The sequence below is a fragment of the Schistocerca americana genome, chromosome 1, assembly GCF_021461395.2.
Source record: "Schistocerca americana isolate TAMUIC-IGC-003095 chromosome 1, iqSchAmer2.1, whole genome shotgun sequence".
Taxonomy (NCBI): Eukaryota; Metazoa; Arthropoda; class Insecta; order Orthoptera; family Acrididae; genus Schistocerca; species Schistocerca americana.
The window spans coordinates 351,882,564-351,899,633 of record NC_060119.1 but is presented as its reverse complement, the minus strand read 5'-3'; positions in this window follow the sequence as shown (position 1 = coordinate 351,899,633).

The following is a 17,070-nucleotide window of genomic DNA, read 5'->3' as shown; positions in this document are numbered from 1 at the left end:
TGCGGGTAAAGCAAATAGTTCCATCTTTTATCTGCTCTTACTAACTTCGGTATTATGTGGATGATATTTTTCAGCAAGTCCGTTGGTATGTCTCTAGTCTCATAGATTCTACACACCAACTTAAACAGTCGTTTGGTTGGCGTTCTCCTTAAATAATTTAAGAAATTCAAAAGGGATTTCATCGATCCCTCCTGCCAAATTGGACCGCAAGTCTTCAAATGCTCTACTGGATCCTGACACTGATACTGGGGTCCCAAGGCCTTACAGACCGACTTCCATACCTATTCCTATCACTTCATCAAACAGTTCCATCCCGGCATTTGCCTGGAGCGATTTAGGGAAATCACGGAAAACCTAAATCAGGATGGCCGGACGCGGGATTGAACCGTCGTCCTCCCGAATGCGAGTCCAGTGTCGCAGTTGTTAGATCGGTTACTGCTGCTACAATGGCAGGTTATCAAGATTTAAGTGAGTTTGAACGTAGTGTTATAGTCGGAGCACGAGCGATGGCATACAACATCTCCAAGGTAGCGATGAAGTGGGGATTTTCCCCTACGACCACTTCACCAGTGTACTGTGAATATCAGGAATCCGGTAAAATATCAAATCTCGGACGTCGCTGCGACCGGGAAAAGATTCTGCAAGAAAGGGACCAACGACGACTGAAGAGAATCGTTCAACGTGACAGGAGTGCAACCCTTCCGCAAATTGCTGCACACTTCAATGCTGTGCCATCAACAAGTGTCAGTGTGCGAACCATTCAACGAAATATCATCGACATGGGCTTTCGAAGCCGAAGGCACACTCCTGTACCCTTGATAACAGCACGACACAAAGCTTTACGCCTCGCCTAGGCCCGCTAACACCAGTCTCCTTCCAAATTGAATGGAGCGGATGGACGTGTACGGGTATGGAGACAACCTCATGAATCCATGGATCTTGAATGTCAGCAGGGGCTGTTCAAGCTGGTGCAGGCTCTGTAATGGTGTTTGGCGTGCGCAAAAAATGGCTCTGAGCACTATGGGACTTAACTGCTGTGGTCATCAGTCCCTTAGAACTTAGAACTACTTAAACCTAACTAACCTAAGGACATCACACAAATCTATGCCCGAGGCAGGATTCGAACCTGCGACCGTAGCGGTCGCGCGGTTCCAGACTGTAGCGCCTAGGACCGCTCGGTCACTCCGGCCGGCGTTGGCGTGCGCAGCTGGGGTGATATGGGGCCCCTGATACGTCTACATACGATTCTGACAGGTGACTCGATCGTAAGTGTCCTGTCTGATCACCTGCATCCATTCATATCCATTGTACATTCCGACGGACTTGGACAATTCCTGTAGGACAATACAACACCCCACACGTTCAGAATTGCTACAGAGTGGCTCCAGGAACACTCTTCCGAGTTTAAACACTTCCGATGGCCACGAAACTCGCCAGACATGAACATTATTGAGCATATCTGGGATGCCTTGCAACGTGCTGTTCAGAAGGCATCCCCACCCTCTCATACTCTACGGATTTATGGGCAGCCCTTCATGATTCATGTTGTCAATTCCCTCCAGCACAGTAGTCAAGTTCATGCTACATCGTGTTGCGGCACTTCTGCGTGCTCGCGGGGGCCCTACACGATGTTAGGCAGGTGTATCAGAGTCTCTGGCTCTTCAGCGTTATTAATACTGAATCGACTGATGCAGCACATAAAAGTGTTAATTACTACACGAACATACATCGCGGATACATTTTAGTGTCACAAACTACTGCCACATACATAACGTTAACGACTGAGAAGCACCGGCAAATTATTTCGACAATATCAATTCCGACGGGTATTGTACTGTATTGTATGTTAACGGGGGACGTAGAAACGACGGAGAGGCTCCGTCCAACCGCAGCCGCAGTGGTCCACAACCCCACGACGACTATCGCAGTCCACTTCACCCCTCCGCCGCCCCATACCGAACCCAGGGTTATTGTGCGGTTCGGCCCCCGGTGGACCCCCCAGGGAATGTCTCACACCAGACGAGTGTAACTCCTATGTTTGTGTGGTAGAGTAATGGTGGTGTACGCGAAAGTGGAGAACTTGTTTGCGCAGCAATCGCCGACATAGTGTAACTGAGGCGGGATAAGGGGAACCAGCCCGCATTCGCCGAGGCAGATGGAAAACCATCTAAAAACCATCCACAGACTGGCCGGTTCACCTGACCTCGACATCAATCGACCGGGCGGATTTGTGCCGGGGACCGGCGCTCCTTCCCGCCAGAAAAGCCGTGCGTTAGACCGCACGGCCAGCCGGGTGGGCTTGCGACGTGTAAATTAACATGGTATTCTTGTTTTAAACTATCTGACATACTCGGTGTTGCCAGGGTATACATTCTGCCAATTTTCTATTAGAAACGAAAACAAAAAATGAACTGTGTTTGTAGTGTATTCTTGATGAAAGTTCGTTTACGTGTACTCATGAAAACATTTTTGAAATTATGAAACAACCGTAAAATAGGTGCAGTAGATCCAATGGAGAGCGACACGTTCCATCACAGGATCGTTAATCAGGTGCGAAAGCGTTACGGAGAAACTGGACAAACTCCAGAGCAGTCATTGCAATGTAGTATCTCTGCTACCGACACTGTGCTAACGTATGTTTTTCTACATGCACGCTGTGCAAATGTATAAGTACAGTATCCAAATCACGAAACATAGTCTCTGCACGCTGGGTGCAGCTGCTTCGAGTGTCTACAACGCGATTTTGTGAACGTTCCTACAGCAACGCCTCTTCATAGTTCTATAGACGGTTGATGTTTTCCGCCTACAGCTGTTTGCGCTTCGCACTTGAAAGCTGTCAAAAGCGTTGCCAGGTGTCTGGGATTTCCTTAAATTGACTCGACTGTAGGAGTGTCTTAGTAGTTAAGAATAAATGTATTAAAATTCATGCATGATGGAGCAATTTCTCACAAATCTCAGTGTTTAAGCGCGTCATGTCCCCTGACCTACTTACACACAGTCATATAATTTTATATATACATTTGGGCCGGCCGCTGTGGCGGAGTTGTTCTAGGCGTTTCAGTCCGGAACCGCGCTGCTCCTACGGTCGCAGGTTCGAATCCTGCTCGACCATCGATGTGTGTGATCTCCTTAGGTTAGTTACGTTTAAGTAATTCTAAGTCTAGGGGACTGATGACCTCAGATGTTCAGTCCCATAGTGCTTAGAGCCAGGTACATTTGGCAGCATATGTGAATAATGTCTGCAAAATGTGTTACAAATAGAGTTAGTAGCAAAGAAGTAATAAATTTAGATGTCATGTACTATGTGGCGGTTTTCCAAGCATCTCAGTGTTAATGACGTCATATTTCCTTAACTATGATAGGTAGGTGGTTCTTACTCCCACAGGGATTGTTGCCTGACAGTAAGGAATATCATATACCAAGATTGGTCGAGATCAGTCCCATGGTTTGGGAGGAGCTGTGAAGCATACACACATACATATATCCCTTTTATAATACGTATGGGTGTCACCATGTGCTTGCTGTAAACCCAGTTCAATTGTATAATTATAAATATTGAGTCCGCAAAAAAGAAATGATATTCATTGGAATAGTCTTAAGGTCACGTAGTCCACCCACGAAGAGGGTAGTTTGCAAAACCCTCATTTGACTGATATTTGAATGTTGCTCCAAACTCTCGGACCGTTATCAGATAGAAAGCATAGGAGAAATAGAGAAGCTAAAACGAGAAAGAAGCACGTTTCATCACAGGTTAGTTTAGTAAGTACGAAAACGGCATGGAGATGCTCATTCAACTCCACAAGCAGATGCTACAGGAGAAGAACTTGCATCACGGAATAATTCATTGTTAAAATTTCAAGATTGTCCGTTCCTACGTGAGTCAACTAATATACTGATCCGTCTTGGGTATATTTCCCCAAAAAATCGAGAAGGTGAGATTAGAGAGATCTGAGCTCCCACCGAGGTTTACCAGCAATCGTTCCTCCTTTGCATCGCTACTAGAAAAGGAAGAGGGAGGGGATGGCTGGGTTTGGAGCCAGAGTGGTACACAAATTACTCCTCTTACACATCATAAAGTGGCTTGTGGATTATAGGGACACCGTTTAAAATTCTGATCTACTTATTATGTTTGAGTCTGACCTTCAGACAAGAAAATTTTACGTGAATTGTCTTTTAGTTCCAGTAGTTAGTGCTGTTATTAAGGAGAATAGCGTCACACGGTAACGAGTGAGTCCTTAGTTCTCGTACAAAACAGACGTATATCTGTTGTCATACTCTGCTAGAAAAGTCTTTAGATATTTTAGTTTAGCAGCATTGTCAGACACGTTGCGGAAATTAGTACGTAAGGAAGGTTGATATTTACTTGTTTAAGAGAAAAGTAAACTATCAAATGTCTTTTTTTTTAACTTACGAGTTTCGTCAAAGTGAAGCAGTAATTCCCAGCCTGTGGACCTACAACCCTGGACTAGACAATTGAGAACAAAGATACGTATTTACAACCAGCAGTGAGTTGGCCATTTCTGCACGTGTCGCGTTTACCAGAGGCACGAGAACATATACTAAAAAAGTTGGAGAACTGGTCAAGAATGTTACACATACAAAAGTAGCTATCGAAAGACTGACGCCATGGAACAGTGCCATCGTATAACTTACAACAGTCGTCTGGAATGTCAGATGTAACAGCAGAGTGTAAGTTGATCGTTTTACAGATCATAACAGAAATATCGATGACAATATTGACCTATCAAATATTCCTACAAAATTATTGAGTATATTATTGACTTGTCAAATATTCCAGTAATTTTTAAGAAAGATACTGACTCTAGCCTATATCACAAAAAAAGAAAAAGTTCTAAAGAAGTAATATTCAAGATAATAAACAACATAGAGTACCGATTTCGAGAGTGTAAAAGTAAACTTCTGCAGAAAAATTAAGAAAGTTGGAGTAGCAATGGATGATGCGGCGGCTGAGATACGGCACCCTTAATATATTCAAAACGAGTAAACGTATTAATATACGGATCATACTTAATTACGTGTTTGTTCACATTACAGTATTATTAATTAATCGTATGGCGGTTACACATCACTTTACAAATACAATTAAATACGTATATTATTTACAAATTTACAGAGATATTATTTTCATAATAATTTATCACACCTGCTGCAGTGTTTAGAAAGTCTGAAAGGTTCCCAGGCTACGAATTTCGAGCGCACTCTTCAAAAATAAGTCTGACAGTATGTCTTGGAAGGCCGCAGGTGCACTCCGTACTCCACCTGCGTAATAATCAGGGTCCTGTTGCGTGCACCCCATACCCCACGGGGCAGATCATGTTCCCATGGAGAAATCTATGGAGCTGTGGCGGAGTGCCATTATAAGATTCTTGCGTCCAAGCTTTGTGGAGCTTGAAGTTATGGTCCACAAGGTTTGTAGCTATTTTAAGTGGAGTGTGTCTGGAGCGGAGTCTGTTGACTCGGACAGCAGGGTATCCTCATGACTTTGCAGCTGCAGGTTATTGCAGATTTTCTTGTACTTCATTAGAAGGATATTGTTTCTTCTAAGATTAGGTGGTGGGATGCAGCTCAGGGCAGGTAACCAGAATGACTAAATGGATTTAATTCTACCAGTAACGATTCACATTGTTTGATTTAGTTGCGCATTCGTGTGGCTTCTATTTATCCAGACGAGGTGGCAGTATTCTGCCCCTGAGTAGACAAGAGCAAGTCCAGATGATCATAAACTCGAAGCTGCAGAATGTGCACGACGTATTTTTTGTAGAATATTCTTGGCCTCAGCTTAGTTGCAGTCTTTGTTAGATGCTATACAAATGACAGCCTTGTATCATGTATTACTCGCTGGTACCGTGAATATCTGTTACGCATCAGGCAGATGCGGTCGAAACGTGCGTCCAGTTTACAGTTGGCAAGGATATTACACGTATGAAAGCCTGTGGATTCAGTTTTGTTAGGGTTCAGTTGAAGTCTCCGTTTTCGAAAATACGAGGGTGAGTCAAATGAAAACCTTAAATATTTTTTTAAATATTATTTAGTGTCCAGAAGTGGTACAAAGCTGTATCACTTTTCAACATAATCTCCCCCACGCTCAGTGCGAGTCCTCCAGCACTTACAAAGTGCATAAATTCCTTTAGAAAAAAATTCTTTTGGTAGTCCACACAACCATTTATGCACCGCATGGCGTACCTCTTCATCAGAATGGAACCTCCCATTGCGTCTCTGAGTGGTCCAAACACATGGAAATCACTTGGGGCAAGGTCTGGTGAGTATGGTGGACGAAGAAGACACTCAAAATGCAGGTCTGTGATTGTTGCAACTGATGTACCGGCAGTGTGGGGCCTTGCATTGTCATGTTGCAAAAGGACACCTGCTGACAGTAATCCACGTCGCTTTGATTTGATTGCAGGCCGCAAATGATGTTTTAGGAGATTAGTGTATGATGCAGTAGTGACAGTGGTCCCTCTAGGCATGTAATGATCCAAAATGACGACTTTTTCGTCCCAAAAGAGAGTCAGCATAACCTCCCTTGCTGATGGTTTTGGTGATGAGGAATGGCGCCATTCCTTGCTCGCTCTCTTCGTTTCCGGTTGGTGGAAGTGAACTCAGGTTTCGTCCCCAGTAACGATTCTTGCAAGGAAGCCATCACCTTCTCGTTCAAAGGGCCGAAGAAGTTCTTCACAAGCATCAACACGTCGTTCTCTCATTTTAGGAGTCAGCTGCCATGGCATCCATCTTACAGACACTTTGTGAAACTCGAGTACATCATGCACAATGTGGTGTGCTGACCCATGACTAATCTGTAAACATGCTGCAATGTCATTCAGTGTCACTCGGAGGTTTTCCCTCACTATGGCGTCAACTGCTGCAATGTTCTGTGGAGTCAGAACTCGTTGTGCCTGACCTGGACGAGGAGCATCTTCCACTGAAGTCACACCATTTGCGAACTTCCTACTCCATTCGTAGACTTGCTGCTGTGACAAACATGCATCGCCGTACTGATTATTCATTAGTCGATGAATTTCAATAGGTTTCACACCTTCACTACGCAAAAACCGAATAACAGAACGCTGTTCTTCCCTGGTGAAAGTAGCAAGTGGGGTGGCTATCTTTATACTGATACTGCGACGGTATGTGTGCATCTGCAGTATGCTGCCCCCTACAGGCCATTCTGCACGCTGTTTGTAGCACGCTGACCAACTTACAGGATAACGGCGAGAAATTTCGATTTGTTATTACAGATTTAAGGTTCAAAAATGGTTCAAATGGCTCTGAGCACTATGGGACTTAACTACTGTGGTCATCAGTCCCCTAGAACTTAGAACTAATTAAACCTAACTAACCTAAGGACATCACACACATCCATGCCCGAGGCAGGATTCGAACCTGCGACCGTAGCAGTCGCGCGATTCCGGACTGCGCGCCTAGAACCGCTAGACCACCGCGGCCGGCACAGATTTAAGGTTTTCATTTGAGTCACCATCGTATTGTCCCATATTACGTGCTTGTTCACATTTAGTACACTGGAGTAGGCATTTGTGGGACCTTTCCTGCTGACGGCGATACAGTGGTTTGGGCGCTGTTATGTTGTTACAGTTTCCTGAAGTCCCACACAACTTACGCGCTGAAATCATTACCGGAGACTCTTTCCAATGCCACTGAAGAAACTACATAGTTTCATTTAAAAAGGCTAAAGCTACAAACGTTAGGAATTACTAGTGCACGTCAGAGAATTCACAATACTGTCCCATATAACTTAGCGAAAATACCACGTCGTTATATTTACTTGTTCCGAATGTACGGACTATGGCAAGTAAATAACAAAACGGGTGTCACGTTCGTGATTTGCTGCAAATAAAGTGACAACTAACTTCTATCACCTTCAACATATGCCCCTCTCCTATGTATACACTGCTGCACATGTCTCCCAAAGTTCAAAGCAATCACATAGGTCATCCACTGCCGCCGCATCTCCACCGTTTTTGCTTTTACCTCATCAACAGACTGAAAGTGTATTCCTTCAGTGTACTTGTCACTTCGGGGAACCGAAAAGTCACAGGGAGACAGTTCTGGTGAATACGGAGGATGTTTGAGGATAGCCAAGCTCTTGTCGCTAAAAACTGCTTAATAAATGCAGCATTGTTGGCTGGTGTGTTGTCCTGATGCAGAATCCATGCGCCATTCTTCCACAAATGCGGTATTTTCATTCTCACTCATACCCTCAGCTAGATTAGGACTTCTTTATAGTACTTCTTATTAACAGTTTGACGTTTAGGTACCCGTTCGATCATGATAATACCTCTGAAAACGATTTGCTCATTCGTGCTCTTCTCGTTCTTGGTGATGTGGGAGTCTTCCACTGCATCTATTGACGCCTTGTTTCTGGGTCGAACTGAAAGATTCATGTTTCATCGCGTGTGATGACACGTTTGAGCACGTCCGGATTTTGGTTGAGTCGTACCATGACAGCAGAGCAAATGTTCTTCCGATGGTCTCCTTTTTCCTAAGGCAGGTTTTTCGGAACCAGCTTTACACAAACTCCTGTCGTGTTCAATCCATCATGCGTAATTTGTCTTGTTGTCTCTTTGTTCGTGTTCACCATGTTTGCGATCATCCGAATGCTCAGACGTCGGTCGTTCCGTACAATTTAATTAATTTTCTGAATGTTTGATTAAGTTCTTGAAGTCACAGATTGATCGGAGCATTCATCACCTTCGACCTGTTCCCGACCTTTTAAACCGTTTGTGGCGTTCAAAAACTCGAGCACTTATAGCATCATCATCAAACACATACTGTGATATAAGAAAAGATTCCGTTTGCGACGTTCTGAATTGCACGAGGAATTTGAGATTAGTATGTTCCTTGATTTTCAAGTTCACCATTCACCATGCTCGCTGCGCTATTACGGAACAGCATCATCTACAACTTACAAGCGAGGTGACGACGTTCGGATCGCGAATACGTCAATGTTTGTACACTTTTAGTACTCCATTAGGACAACATAATGTACAAGTAGTATGGCGTAGTACGTAGACGATTACGAGAAAATCTCAAACGGAGTTTTTCGCGTCTATGACGTACCGCTGCCTCGGTGCGTTGCGAGTTTGAACACGAGCTGACCATATTATTTCACACATATTACATTTGAACGTTGCACGATGAAAAGACACGTGTGGCTGCATGTACTTTTATTGAATTTTCAATCTTATTTCGCTGTTTACTATTTTCCGTTATTACAACAAACATTATACGACTTTTATTTCTATAGGAAAGTTAAAAACTTTATGAAGCACCTTCATACTTGTTTATGTTTCACTGACATCGAACGAGAAATTGCTTCTCGTGGAGATGCTATTAAAATAACAGGTGATCAAAAAGTCAGTATAAATTTGAAAACTGAATAAATCACGGAATAATGTAGATAGAGAGGTACAAATTGACACACATGCTTGGAACGACATGGGGTTTTATTAGAACTGAAAAAATACAAAAGTTCAGAAAATGTCCGACAGATGGCGCTTCATCTGATCAGAATAGCAATAATTAGCATAACAAAGTAAGGCAACCAAAGATGATGTTCTTTGCAGGAAATGCTCAATACGTCCACCATCATTCCTCAACAATACCTGTAGTCGAGGAATAATGTTGTGAACAGCACTGTAAAGCATGTCCGGAGCTATGGTGAGGCATTGGCGTCGGATGTTGTCTTTCAGCATCCCTAGAGATGTCGGTCGATCACGATACACTTGCGACTTCAGGTAACCTCAGAGCCAATAATCACACGGACTGAGGTCTGGGGACCTGGGAGGCCAAGCATGACGAAAGTGGCGGCTGAGCACACGATCATCACCAAACGACGCGCGCAAGAGATCTTTCACGCGTCTAGCAACATGGGGTGGAGCGCCATCCTGCATAAACATCGTACGTTCCAGCAGGTGTTTATCAGCCAGGCTGGGGATGATGCGATTCCGTAAAATATCGGCGTACCTCTCACCCGTCACGATAGCAGTTACAAAACCAGAATGACGCATTTCCTCGAAGGAAAAAGGCCCGATAACGGCATATGTGGTAAATCCAACCCATACCGTGACTATTTCGTCGTGCAATGGAATTTCCACGACAGTTCTAGGATTTTCGGTAGCCCAATTCGGCAGTTGTGGGCATTGAGAGACCCTCGGAGCGTGAAATGAGCTTCGTCGGTCCAAAACACATTACTCAACCAATCGTCATCTTCCGCCATCTTTTGAAACGTTCACACTGCAAATGCCCTCCACTTCACTAAATCGCCAGGTAGTGGTTCATGATGCCGATGGATTTTGTATGGATAGCATTGGAGGGTACACCTAAGTGTCAACCAAACAGTAGTGTATGGAGTGCCGGTGCGACGTGCGACTGCATGAGCGCTGACTTCCCCGTGCATAGACGAACCCGCTACAGTCTCCATTTCTTCCTGTACTATCTCAGCAGCACTACGCCTTGTGCTCGGTCGGCCACTACAGGGTCTATCGTCTAAACAACCCATGGCTTTGAACTTCGAAATCATTCTCGCCACAGCTGCATTTGTCAACGGACCTTAACCCATTCGAATCCCCTTCCTATGGCGATAGGATCGTAACGCTGAACTAGCACATTCCCCATTCTGATTATACAGCTTCACTAAAAGCGCCTTTTCAGGTAACGTCAACACACTGCGACTGCTGGCGCATCTGATTCTCTCTCTCTCTCTCTCTCTCTCTCTCTCTTTTTGTTTTTTCTTTATTGTTATTTCACACCTTACATAAGGTGGGCTGGCAGCGGCACAGTACGCTGCTATTCAACCACAGGTATTACAAGAAAATCAATGGAGACACAGAAGGAAAATAACATAATGGGGGACAAAAAACAGTAGACACAGTAACGAAAAAACACGAAGCCGTTCACACGCGAAGAAAACCAAAGAAACTGTTAGCACTGAACACTGACACTGATGATGGAGACGACATATGAACGATGGAGCGTGGGCGGCGAAAACACTGAGGCACAAACACGACGGCGCACACACACTAAACTGATGGCGATGATCTCCATCGCGCAAATGTCCACTTAACGTGTGCGAGTCTGGCGACTTGCCAAGAGGGGAAAAAGGTGGGAGGGAGGGAGAGGCGAGAGCGGAGATGCCAATGGCAGAGGAAATGGGGGGAGGAATGAAGGAATGGAGGGTAGGGGAAGCCCAGGGGGAGGAGTGGGAGGAAGGGAGGAGGAAGGGAAGGGAGAGAGAAGGGAGAGAGAGTGCCCTGAGGAATAAACACAGGAAGTGGGAGAGGAGGATCAAAGTTGATAGGTGGGGTAGATGGAGGGAAGGAGGGCATCATCAGGGAGGGGGAGCTGGTGGAAGCCACCTTGGGAGAGGGTAAGGAGAGTGGAGAGATGGAGAGCAGGTGGGACGTGGAAATACAGGCACGGCAGTGGATGGGTGTGGGAGAGGAGGGGAGAGACACGCGGGTGAAGGGGATCTAGTTTATGGGAGGTGTAGAGGATCTGTATCTGTTCGAGGAAAAGGAGGAGGTGGGGGAAAGGCATAAGGTCATACAGTATCCACGTGGGGGAGGGGAGACAGATGCGATAGGTGAGGCGGAGAGCATGGTGTTCGAGGTTTTGAAGGGATTTGAAAAAGGTAGGAGGGGTGGAGATCCAGGTAGGGTGGGTGTAGCAGACAATAGAGTGGATGAGGGATTTATAGGTGTGGAGGATGGTGGAGGGGGTGCAGACCCCATGTGCGGACAGAAAGGAGCTTGAGGAGACAGAGTCGGGAGCATGCCTTGGCTTGGATTGTCCGGAGATGGTGGGTCTCTCTCTCATTACAACTCCTTTTATACACGATTGTCATGCGCAGTCACTGACGTTTTACTGTCCAGCGCCATCTGTCAGACATTTTGTGAACTTTGTTTTTTTTTGTTCTAATAAAATCCCATGTCATTCCAAGCATATGTGTCAATTTTTACCTCTCTATCTACATTATTCTGTGGTTTATTAAGTTTTCATATTTATACTGGCTTTTTGATCACCTGGTACGTTCAATGGTACACCACCTTTCCGGCGCTGATATTTACAAAAATATTGTGTCGCAATGATTTTAATCCATCTTGTAGGAGATGCCGCTTTAATTTATGTTTTACGTGAATGTATGAAAAAATCACTCTGCAGCTTGTAATTAGAGAGCACATCCGGTGATTAATCATATATTACTTTCATTTTCTGGCATATTGTAACCCATAGCATTATCGACTAAAGTTGTTTCCATCTTTATATTTCAATATTTGAATTGGTCTTTCCAAGCCTGTCCCTTATCCTTGGAACCTGTATCTGCAGATCGAAGAGTCTAGTTAAGGTAGTTCTCTGTACCTTAGCTGATTGCATGTAAAAGGAATTTCGGAAATCACGACAGGCATACTTTTTCAAGAAAACTTTATGCATTTGGTCGTTTACTTGCTGATAGTTATAAACATAATATTTTTTGTAATCGTAAAAAATAGCGAACAACGAAAGAACATTGCAAATGCGATGAAGTTCATGCAGATACACACGTCTTTTCGTATTACCTTTCAAAATGCGATATGTATCAAATGATATGACTAGTGTTGTAAGCCGCGCGGGATTAGCCGAGCGGTCTCAGGCGCTGCAGTCATGGACTGTGCGGCTGGTCCCGGCGGAGGTTCAAGTCCTCCTTCGGGCAGGGCTGTGTGTGTTTGTCGTTAGGAAAATTATGTTAAGTAGTGTGTAAGCTTAGGGACTGATGACCTTAGCAGTTAAGTCCCATAAGATTTCACACAAATTTGAACATTTCTGAACTAGTGCTGTAAAAACCACATGACAAGCACTATCTCGTGCTCATGGCTGTAATGCACCGGATCATCATTGATATGTAAAAATTCTCTTGCGATTTTCATGATATCGCCTAAGTAGTAGGCCTTACTACACTACTGGCCATTGGAATTGCAACACCACGAAGATGACGTGCTACAGACGCGAAATTTAACCGACAGGAAGAAGATGCTGTGATATGCAGCAAATGATTAGCTTTTCAGAGCATTCACACAAGGTTGGCGCCGGTGGCGACACCTACAACGTGCTGACATGAGGAATGTTTCCAAGCGATTTTTCATACACAAACAGCAGTTCACTGGCGTTGCCTGGTGAAACGTTGTTGTGAGGCCTCGTGTACGGAGGAAAAATGCGTACCATCACGTTTCCGACTTTGATAAAGGTCGGATTGTAGCCTGTCGCGATTGCGGTTTATCGTATCGCGACATTGCTGCTCGCGTTCGTCGAGATCCAATGACTGTTAGCACAATATGGAATCGGTGGGTTTAGGAGGGTAATACGGAACGCCGTGCTTGATCCCAACGGCCTCGTATCACTAGCAGTCGAGATGACAGGCATCTTATCCGCATGGCTGTAACGGATCGTGCAGCCGCGTCTCGATCCCTGAGTCAACACATGGGGACGTTTGCAAGGCGACAACCATCTGCACGAACAGTTCGACGACGACGTTTGCAGCAGCAGCATGGACTATCAGCTCGGAGACTATGGCTGCGGTTACCCTTGACGCAGCATCATAGACAGGAGCGCCTGCGATGGTGTACTCACCGACGAATCTGGGTGCACGAATGGCAAAACGTCGTTTTTTCGGATGAATTTAGGTTCTGTTTAGAGCATCATGATGGTCGCATCCGTGTTTGGCGACATCGCGGTGAACGCACATTGGAAGCGTGTATTCGTCACCGCCGTACTGGCGTATCAGCCGGCGTGATGGTATGGGGTGCCATTGGTTACACGTCTCGGTCACCTCTTGTTCGCACTGACGGCACTTTGAACAGTGGACATTACATTTAAAATGTGTTCAGACCCGTGGCTCTAACCTTCATTCGATTCCTGCAGAACCCTACATTTCAACAGGATAACGCACGACTGAATGTTGCAGGTCCTGTACGGGCCTTTCTGGATACAGAAAATGTTCGACTGCTGCCCTGGCCAGCACATTCTCCAGATCTCTCACCAACTGAAAACGTCTGGTCAATGGTGGCCGAGCAAGTGGCTCGTCACAATACGCCAGTCACTACTCTTGATGAACTGTGGTATCGTGTTGTAGCTGCATGGGCAGCTGTACCTACACACGCTATCCAAGCTCTGTTGACTCAATGCCCAGGCGTATCAAGGCCGTTACTGTGGCCAGAGGTGGTTGTTCTGTGCACTGATTTCTCAGGATCTATGTACCCAAATTGCGTGAAAATGTAATCACATGTCAGTTCTAGTATAATATATTTGTCCAATGAATACCCGTTTATCATCTGCATTTCTTCTTGGTGTAGCAATTTTAATGGCCAGTAGTGTACTTGCACATTATGTTGTCCTAATGGACTACCAAAAGAGTACAAAGTATGAAGTAAATCCGTGACCCGAACGTCGTGGCTTCCCCTTGTAAGTCTGAAAACCAAACTAAAGCAGGCAGAAAGATGAAAAATGCCCTGTCTTAGCTCTTTAGGGAGAAGAAGGAAAACACGAGAGTCACTCCAAAAGAAATGCACACTATTTTTCTTTAAATCCGTCTTTTATCCTACATGTTTGAAAGTTTTACATTGTGTAGATACATCCCTTAGGAACAATATTTTCATTTCTAAACATAATTTCCATCCCTCTCAACTGCCTTACGCCATCTTGGAACCAGCGCCTTTATATCCGCACGGTAAAATTTTGGACCAACCTGTCGGAGCCACTGTTTAGCAGCGTGCACAAGGGAGTCATCATCTTCAAACCTTGTTCCACGAGGAGAGTCTTTCAGTTTCCCAAAGAGATGATAGTCACATGGAGCCAGCTCAGGACTGTAAGGCGGGTGTTTCAGTGTTGCCCATCCGAGTTTTGAGATCGCTTCCTCGGTTTTTTGAATGACATGTGGCCGTGCATTTTCGTGCAACAGCAAAACATCTCGCTTTTGCCGATGTGGTCGAACACGACCCTTTCGAGCTTGAAGTTTCTTCAGTGTCGTCACATATGAATCAGAATTTATGGTGGTTCCACTTGGCATGATGTCCACAAGCCAGAGTCCTTCGGAATCGAAAAATACCACAGCCATACCTTTTCCAGCAGAAGGTGTGGTTTTGTATTTTTTTTCTTGAGTGAATTTGCATGATGCCACTCCATTGATTGCCTCTTCGTCTCTGGTGAAAAATGATGGAGCCATGTTTCATCACCTGTCACAATTCTTCCAAGAAATTCATCTCCACCATTCTCGTACTGTTCCAAAAGTTCGCTGCATACTGTTTTTCTTGCTTCTTTGTGAGCCACTGTCAGCATCCTGGGAACCCACCTGGAACAACCCTTTTTTAATGCCAGCACTTTCAGTATTCTGCAAACACTTCCTTCCCCTATCCCAACATAGCGTGACAATTCGTTCACTGCGATGCGTCTGTCAGCAGTCACCAACTCGTTAACTCTACGCACATTGTTGGAGTGTGTGCAGTACGAGGCCTGCCGCTGCGAGAACAATCCTCAATATTGCTGTGCCCGCTTTCATCAGGTAACCTGCTCGCCCACCGACTAACTGTACTGCGATCGACAGCAGCATCTCCATTCACTTTTTTCAACCTCTTGTGGATATTTCCCACTGTCTCGTTTTCACAGCACAGTAATTCTATGACAGTATGGGAGTGCGATTTTCATCAGACCCGGGCTCAACGTAACATCAGCCGCAATGACAGAAGTAAATAACATTGAAGTACTTACCATTCGTGCCCAAAATTTCTCTGTGATGTCTGTGTACAAACCACCAGATGTGGATTTTGTTTTCCATGCACCAAACAATTTTACATATGACCATATTAATTTTGTAATGGGCGATTTCAACTGCCATGGTGAAGCATGGGGATATAATGAGACTGATGAGAATGGTGTACAGCTTGAATCCTGGGCTGACACTAATGACCTACAACTCATTCATGACCCAAAACAGCCAGCATCGTTCAACAGTAGAAGATGGAGAAGGGGATATAATCCTGACAACATCTTTGTGAGTAGGAAGTTGTCAGCACAGTGCATGAAGCTTTGTTGAAGAACCTAACCCAAGTACACAACACAGACCCGTCATTTGTGTTGTGAGTGCCATGGTTAAACCAGAGGAGGTGCCTTTCCGAAGACGGTTTAATTTCAAAAAGGCAGACTGGCAGAAATTTAAAGAGCAATTGGACGAAGAGATTGAGAAAATCCCTTCTCGATCAGATGAGTATGGTAGATTTATCGATCTTTTGAAAGGGATGTCAAGGAAAAACATCCCAAGGGGTTGCCGTACCCAGTACATCCAGGGTCTGACCGGCAGCAGCAAGATCTTACTTGACAGGTACCAAAAGCTGTTCACTCAGGACCCCTTCAGCGAAGATAGGATGGAGGCTGGGGAGGAACTAATTCAGGCTATTGCTGAGGATAAGAGATCACAGTGGTGCAAACTAGTCGAGAATCTTGACATGAAACAAAACAGCAGACGTGCATGGAAATTACTGAAAAACATAAGTGGGGACCCAACTGATCACCAGCAGAAGAACAACGGGGTAACAGCAAATCAGATTGCTAGCCAACTTCTGAAGAATTGGAAAACCAAAGGGAAAAGAGAAAGGGAAAGAGTTATACCCCAAGAACAAAAAGATTATGGACTCCTCAATGCTTCATTCACAGTAACCGAACTGGAAGACGCCATTCAGAGTATGAAACTGAATAAGGCCGCTGGAACTGATGACCTTAGAACGGAGCAGATAAAACAGTTTGGGCCGAAAGCTCGAAACTGGTTACTACAAATGATAAACACCTGTATTAAAGAGCTCAATATTCCAAAACTATGGTGGTAGGCGAGTGTGGTGGCTTTACTAAAACCTGGCAAGGAGATAAAGGACCCCAAAAGTTACAGACCAGTGTCACTTCTATGCCATCTCTACAAGCTACTGGAGCGGATGATTCTCAACCGGGTGGCAGAAACTATAGATGGAAAGCTCATAAAGGAACAAGCCGGTTTCAGACCAGGTAGATCTTGTT